Below are 8,461 nucleotides of genomic sequence, written 5' to 3'. Positions count from 1 at the left end.
CGAGGCTGCCAATCTGCACCAATGCCCTCTCCGACCAACACACACATCACTTTCATACCAGGCAATGTAAATGAAGAGTCTTGCCTAAGGACACAAAAACAGTCTTTGCCTCTGGGGCCCCACTGTGGCACCTGGAATTCCCAGTGGTCTCCTACCAAAGTACTAACTGACGAGATCAGGCTTTGACAAGGTGGTTTTGCCACAGAGTTGTAGTTTTCAAGTTAACAGATACCTTTTACCTGTACTTTGTAGAGATTGGCAGTTCCAGGACTGAAATGGTCTAAATGATTCTAGTGAAGGTGCATAGACATTAAAACCATAGTGGAGCACCTCCTGTATGGCAAAACAAAGTGTTTTTTGTTTCTAGAGAAGAACTCATCCTAAATATGCAGGCTTTGTAAAACATGTGTGAATTAACACAACTCGGCATATGTTTGTGATGAGGAAAGAACATTATAACATAGATTCGAAAATAGCGTGATATGGGCCACATCAAACACAATGGCCATGAAAGTGTATGATAAATCCAGCACACACTGGCATTATTCTTGAAGTAAACAGGTTGACATTTGAAAAGTTAGAATGTCAAATATGAACGGTAGATAACAGCATGCCAAAACTTTCCCTTTAAAACGGCCACAGGTGTGGATAGGCAGGTGCCCTCCATTAAAGGGGCTGGAGGCTGAGAGATGCAGAGAGAGGAGATAAGGGGGATAAACCTGCAGTCTTATAGAAGTAAAACCTGGAAGCCGTCAAAGATTGTGAAAGAAACACCTTTTTTCTACAGCGATATGATCTGTCTCCCTCAAATCACACTCTTGTTGAGACTAAAGCTCTTTATAAGATCTTTTTCTCACACTTCCCTTTGTCTCCTTGGTTTTTGTTGAAGAAATCCTCCACTATACCACTCCCCAGCCAATATCAGCGTGGCACCAAGTTACAGAATATCATCTTTACCGAACCTGGATCTGACCCAAAGGGAGTTTATTGATCTGGTATTAAAAAGCTGCTTAGCCTTTGCCGATGTTGTGAAGAGCTGAAGATACCTGAGGTGTTGAGGTGAGAGAGGTTTTCCTTCTTGCATTTGATGTGGGGCTTGACCTTTCAACTGTATAAAGGTACGGCTCCCTTTGCTCAGGAAACTATTGAGTGACATCTACCTACAGTATATACAAGCAATGCATCAAATCAATATCGCGTTATTTTTGTGCATCTTATTTTGAACTGATCTAATAGAGTCAAGCCAAAGGTGCACTGTGTAGGTTTTTGGTTGGGGGTCTGTCACAGGCTTGTTTCTATGGATGTGTCATTGCTCTGCTTCCACAACCTGGAATGTCCCACAGTATGGCATTAAACGGCTCTACCTTACATTTATTAAATTACAGGAGGTTTTATAGCACAAAAATACCCAGAAAAACAAGCATTCTGACAGATATGACCTGTGACTTGGTCACCATGTGTTTGCACCGTGGTTGCCATGAAGATAGAAAGGTTTAATGTCATACTGTGGAACATTCCAGACAAAGCAATAACGCTATTACATATATAATTTCTGTATCATTCTTTCATTCAGTTTTTCAATATAAAACCAAAAATAAGAAAGTGATAAAAAAAAAAGTTTCCTTCATTATTTGTCTCCAAAACCAAAATGAAAAAAAAAAACAAAAAAAAAAAAAAACAGATAATGATTCGTTTTTTCATTTTTCAATTTTGTGTTTAAATCAATAATGGAAAAAAACAGATAATGGCCGTTTCCCATTTTTGTGACTTTTGTACCGCATACAGACTGAACCAGGACTGAACCAGGACTAAAACAGGACTAAAACAGGTCTGAACAGGTCTAAACCAGCTCTAAGCCAAAATTGAACCCAGGACTTAACCAGGTCTTAGTCCTGGTCTCAGTCCCAGTCTGGTCCCGGCCTGAGTCCCGGTTTCCTGATCACCCAGCAGTCTATGTGGGCACAAATCTGGGCCAGTCCCAACATTCTTGGTTGAGTCCTGGTTTAGTCCTGGTTTAGTTCTGGTTTAGTCCTGGTTTATTCCTGGTTTAGGACTGAGACCGGGACCGGACCAGAACCAGGACCAGGGCTGAAACTAGGACTAAGACCAGTTTAGACCTGGTTTAGAGCTGGTTTAGACCTGTTTTAGTATTTGTTTAGTCCTGTTTCAGTCCTGGTTCAGTCTGGCTTTGCAGTTTAAGTGATGGAAACGGGAAATGGCTGTTATCTGTTTTTTCCATTATTCGTCCAAACACAAAATCGAAAAATTAAAAAATTAATAATCTGTTTTTTCATTTTGGTTTTGGAGACAAATAAGGAAGAAAACTGTTGTTTTTTTGTTTTCTTATTTTTGGTTTTATATTGAAAAACGAATGAACGAATGATACATGGATTATATATTTTAAAATGCACTTTGTTGCATGTGAATGGTCATTTCCATTCATGTCCCCACTTTACTATTGTACAGGTCCTGAGAGATCTGAGGACACATTGTGGGTGTTCACACATTCTGATCCCATTATGTAGAAGCTGTATCAGTGCCACTGGAGTTCACTGGTGGCTTCTTACATATTAACACATGATATATAGTTGCTTTTTAGTGTAACGGCCCTATATTTTGCAAGATTCTTGTGAGCTTTAAGCCATGCTATAATGTTGTTACCTCATAAAAAACATACTCCGAGTTGTGTTTTGTTTCATTCACACATGTTTGAATAACCCTTCATTGTTAATCAAAAAACATGCTCTGTTCCACCTTGATGTCATGAAGCACACATTAACAGCTATTCTTTTACCCTTTCTTCAGTAAAGATGGGCAATTCCAGGTCTAAAATTATCCCAATGATTCTAGTGAAGGTATACGGAGTTTAAAAACACATTGGAGCACTTCCTGTATTACCACATGAAGAACTGACCCTAAATATGCAGGGTATGTGTGTTAAACGTGTGTGCGAAACAACATAAAATAGACCAGAGAATAACGTAATACGGGCTCTTTCAAAGATTTACAGGCATATTCAGTTAATTATGTTTATATATAAACTGCCACACATTAGACTTTTTTACAATTTGGCGAGAACTAGCACTAACAACAACAGCAACAACAAAAAACAAGTCCTTCTTTCTAATGGCCCAGACCCACTGCCAACTCGCCAAAACTCAGACTTTTCAGAATAAAAAAGTAGTTCTTCCTTGACAGCGACATCGCATCAAAGCTTGTCCCAACTATCGCCTTGTTCCCTGGTCCATGGGCTGCTGATCATTTTGCACAGCTCCCCTGACCGATCGGCCCACGGGGAATACAGCCTCCATCACGTCCCATCTCCCCCCCTGCCTCTCTTACTCTGTCCGAGACTTGGCAGAGATGCAAATGATCCTGTCAATATCGTCCTCGCCTATCCACCTCACCCCCCTCACCCGCCTGCACCCGCCAACCCTGCAAATAAGTCATGCCCATTTGCTGAAATAGGGGGCTGTGACCCAAGCTGCCTGTCACACCACATCCAGCGGCTCCTCACTCACTCCGAAAATACCACTGACGTCTCAACTAAGCCACAGAGAGGAAGAGGAGAGAGAGACGGAGGGATGGGGAAGTTGGCGGGATTTCCGTGCGGCATAATAAGAGCCACTTTGGCAGCTTCTGGGGCAGACAATGCTCGAGCTGTGTCCATACAGATGCATATGCACGGAGAGACAATGGGATTCTCAAACATTGTCTTCAAAGGAGGGATAATGCTCTTTATTTATGTACATAATGTGAGTATTTATAGACAGCATTTTGCACTAAATGCTGTTTAATTCATAATAGGATGAATTATGAATGAAGAATGACTCAAAGCCTGCACTCAAATAAATGTAAATTTGTTTATTAGAAATGCCATCCATTCATCCGTCTATCCATATTCTTCCACTTTATCTGGGGTTCGGTCACGGAGTCTGAGCAATCTGAGCAAGGAGGCCCAGACTTCCTTGTCCACACTCACTTGCTCCAGCTCTCCCAGGGAGATTTACATTAATACACTGTGTAAATGTGTAAAAAAAACTATTGAAGTAAAAAGTGCAGTGAAAAAAAGAGTATACTTTTTGTTTTGTAAATGATTGCTTCTATTATTATGCTCTATATGGTGCATTTCCTCTTTCAAGTGATTTTGAACTTTGATAACTACTTGGTAAAATGGTCACATTTTTATATAGCGCTTTTCCACTTTCAAAGCACTCCAAGTGCTTTACATCAAGGACCCATTCACACACACTCATACACTAGTGTACGCAACCACAGAGGGCAAGGTGAGTTAAGTGTCTTGCCTGAGGACACAAGGACAGTACAATGACAGCATTCATCTGTGGGAGCTGGATTTGTATCGCCAGCCTGTGGGTCAGTGGATCGGACCGCCCCAACCAATGATGTTAATGTCGAGAGCAGGATTCAAACCGGCAATCTTTGAATCCATGGACAGACACACTTCTCCACTGTACCAACTGAGCTATCCTTGAACAGCTGTCGGCCTGTTTCTACTTCTATACTACTGCTGCCAGCACTACTACAACTAACTACTACTAACTACAACTACTAACTATAACTACAACTACTACCTACTAACTACTAACTACTACTACTAACTACAACAGTGTGCCATACTTCCCAAAGACAGGTACATCTTCTCTCACTTATAATATTCATTGACCTACTGTGATTCTTTACATTGGCCTTTACTTAGACTTCTTAGAAATCATTTGGATTCAGTAGCTCACACATCACAATATAATATGATAACAAAGAGCGAAAATATAAATGGTAATATAGATAGAGAGATAGATAGAGATAGATAGATAGATAGATAGATAGAGAGAGAGAGAGAGAGAGAGAGAGAGAGATAAAGGAAAAAACTGAGAGAGAGCATAGATAACCCTTTCTTCTCTTCCCCTATACTGAGTCAAATTCAAAACACAGAGATGCAAAAGTTTGGTGTAAATGGAGCATGCATGACAATCTCTCTCCGGAGGATTTAACCTTAAGTTGCAGTTGGGTGAGTCAGAAACATATCACACTCTGAGCCCAGATTTGCTTGTATGCATTTGGATTAAATTATTTAAAATATTCTGCCCCCCAAAAAAGGGTGTGATTTTAATATTGCTGGCTCAGTTCAATACAAATGACATGTGGGGTGGATCCAGACAAATTGTTTCACACTGGAGACTCATACAAACGAGATCAGACTACTTTTGGTGCAGTTGTACTTCTTTCTCTTTTTTGTCCTTTTTTTTTTGTTAAATCCTGTGTTTCATTTACATCGCTGTAAGCATCTGTTGAGAAAGTTGAGAAAGACTGTAATGTGTTTTCTATTCATCCAAGGATAGTGCAGAAGTCTTGAAATAATTGCATTTTATGTTGACTAAGAAGGCATTACTTTAGTAAAAAAAAAACACCATATGATTTTGACAAGTTTATTATGCTTTTTGTTAAAATCCATACACGTTCACTAGAATAATTTGGATAATTTCAGACCTGGAATTGCCAATATCAAAATGGACAAAAAGGTCACTGTTAACTCGAAAACTACTGCATTATGACATCACTAGGTGGAATATGAGCATTTTGAGCTTTGGACATAGAGACAGACTAATAATAAAGGGTTACTCAAACAAAACACAATAACAGATATGTTTTTGAGGATGCGACATGATTATAACATGTCTTAAACCTCACAAAGAGTCAGTGTTGTGCAATATACAACCTGTAAAAATTATCTAAAGAAAATACATGTTTGCTTATCGTTTAGAATAATTAGAACAACTCTTTAGAACAACACCTATTTATAATCCCAAATATTCCCAATAGTTTTAAATGCCTAGTTACACATATTTTAAGAGGACCTGATTTTCAACCATTGCAAATGCAAGGACCCAGAGGTGCTCCCAAGTATAGTTTTTATTTCCAATGATTTATCTGAATGCAATAACTTTCAAGTCCTAAAAGCATAACATTAAGTGGCATGTGACCATCACCACTCACACTATGACCACATTTTAGCAATTTACCTTTTTGTTGTCTCCATTTTATGATCTCTGTGCAGCACTTTGGAAACTGCTTTGTTTGTAAAATATGCTATAGAATTAAAGTGGATTTGGATTTGGACACTTCACTCTTTATTATGCTTTTAATAAAGACACCAGATGGTTGACTATTGACCCCTTTCCCACACAACACAATGCACCTTCAAATCTTGTTATCTCAGACACTTTCCTCTCAGAAGTGACAGCTGTGATATTAGACCTATGATTAGATGTAACAAGTGTTCAATTTGCACATTTTTTATTATAGAAACAATATTTTCTTCAATGCTTTTCACACAGCAGCTTGAGGCAGCACCTGACAAACCTGCTGATGACTACCAGTGGTTCACAAGGTTTGAACTTCTGGGTCTTGATTTACATGTGTACTTTTTTCTGGATGTCACCCTTAAAGGTCCTATATTAGCTATGTTCTGAACCTCATCACAAACATACCTGGAGTTATGCTTTGCTTACTCACACATGCTTAACACTCAAACTCTGCATATTTAGGTTGAGTTCTCCTCTAAAACAGAAAATACAGTGGTAATACAGAAATTGCTCCACTGTGTTTTTAAACTCTGTACATCTTCACTAAAATCATTTGGGTAATTTCAGCCCATTTGTACAAAAGGTAAAAGGAAGCTATTAACTTTAAGATTATGAACTTTGGAGATGTAAACAGACTAATAATAAAGGGTTACTCAAACAAGTCATAACTCCAAGTATGTTTTTGATGAGGTAACAATATTATAAAAGTTTTACATAATATAAGACCTTTAAAGAACTTGCAAACCAAGTATAACTTCATGATTAGATGTCTCAGTAAAGATGCATTCAGTCTGTCCTCCATGGCCTACATCAGCAACTCTATCAAGCTGTTTTCTATGTGTGTGTGTGTCTGTGTGTGTGTGTGTGTGCGTTTTTGTCAGTGCTCCAACTGCTTCCTCTGCAAATTTTAGCACTTTAGACATTAGCTACCATTTTCAGAAAGAAACATTTTAAGAATTCTATGTTTTAAGAAGTCTGTGTTTGTTTTACCACCTCCAAAATAATACTCAAAAACTGAAGTTTGGATGACCCCAGGAAGAATAGCCATTGTTAAGGCAAAAGCAAATGCCCAAGGGAAAAAAACAAAAACAAAAAACACGCACACACAAATCCAGTTAACATATTTTCTTCTTCTTGTCTTTTGATAATAGTGACTCATAAAAATACAAGTAATAAGTGTACATTTCGACATTGTGGCTTTGCTGGTGCATGTGTGCTTTGTGCTGTGCTTTGTGTTTACTGGGCAGTGTGCCTTGAAACAGCCTTGCGGTCACCTCAAAACAACAGGAGACATGACAGCTGTACGGCCCTTCCTCTGCAATGTTCCGTGCGTGTGTGCCCTTCTCCAGCTCAGCCTCTGTGTGGTGTTGTTTTCCCCCATTTTTCTCCAGGGCTTGCAACATGGAAATACTGTGTGGAGTTTGCATGTTTCTCCCTGTGTCTGGATAAGTTTCCTGCTACATATATGCTACATAGGTCTCCAGGAAGAATAGCTGATAGCTAAGGGAGGTCAATTAAATTAAACTAAATTTATACTGATTCAGAGGGTTTTGTAGTCCGGATACTCTTCCTATTTCAACAAATCCTACACTGAGCACATGATTATGCACCCAGGAATACAAGGATAATACATGGATTTGTTTGTACCTGTATGTATAAAACTTAAACATGAACTGGAGAGTAAACAGAAAAGGAGATAGACAAACTTTACTGATCTGCAAGGGAAATAATTTGGACACAGTAGCTCACACATCACAATATAATATAATAACAAAGAGCAAAAATATAAATGGTAATAATAAATTGTAAATAAGTTATGTGTTTTACTGTGACTGCAGCATTGCCTGGTGCTTTAATATACTAATGTGTGTGATGTTTTGAGGAGCACACCCCATTCCAAATAAATTAATCTACTAACTAACTAACTAAGTAACTGAACTGTCTTGCCCCAGGACATGTTCTCAGGCACATTTTCAATCAGTTCCTCTTGTTTTGTAGACATTTGTTCTTTCCATGGCATGGCATTTAATATGGTTTTTAATATGATGTAAAAACATTTTTCATCTGTCCAGTAAGAGTGGTCATATTCAGCTACACAAGAAAACATGTATTTTCCCTCTGAATGTCTCTCAGTGAATTAGATGCGATCATGTTCTGATTGAAGACATGTTTTTATGTAGGTGGGCTCTCTGTCAGCATCGACTCCTACAAGCTTGAGAATTGCCCCCATACAAGGTGATTCATGAAGCCAGTGCATCTTATCCCCTGCTGTGAGACATGCTTGAGTAGCATCAAAATTGTGTTAAATGGATAAATGGAGATTTTACTAGCCAGGGTAGTGCCACCTAGTGCCTCTGCTC

The sequence above is a fragment of the Boleophthalmus pectinirostris genome, unplaced genomic scaffold (assembly GCF_026225935.1).
Source record: "Boleophthalmus pectinirostris isolate CB_2022bp ecotype Guang Dong unplaced genomic scaffold, ASM2622593v1 HiC_scaffold_19, whole genome shotgun sequence".
Lineage (NCBI taxonomy): Eukaryota > Metazoa > Chordata > Actinopteri > Gobiiformes > Gobiidae > Boleophthalmus > Boleophthalmus pectinirostris.
This window is presented reverse-complemented; position numbering follows the sequence as displayed.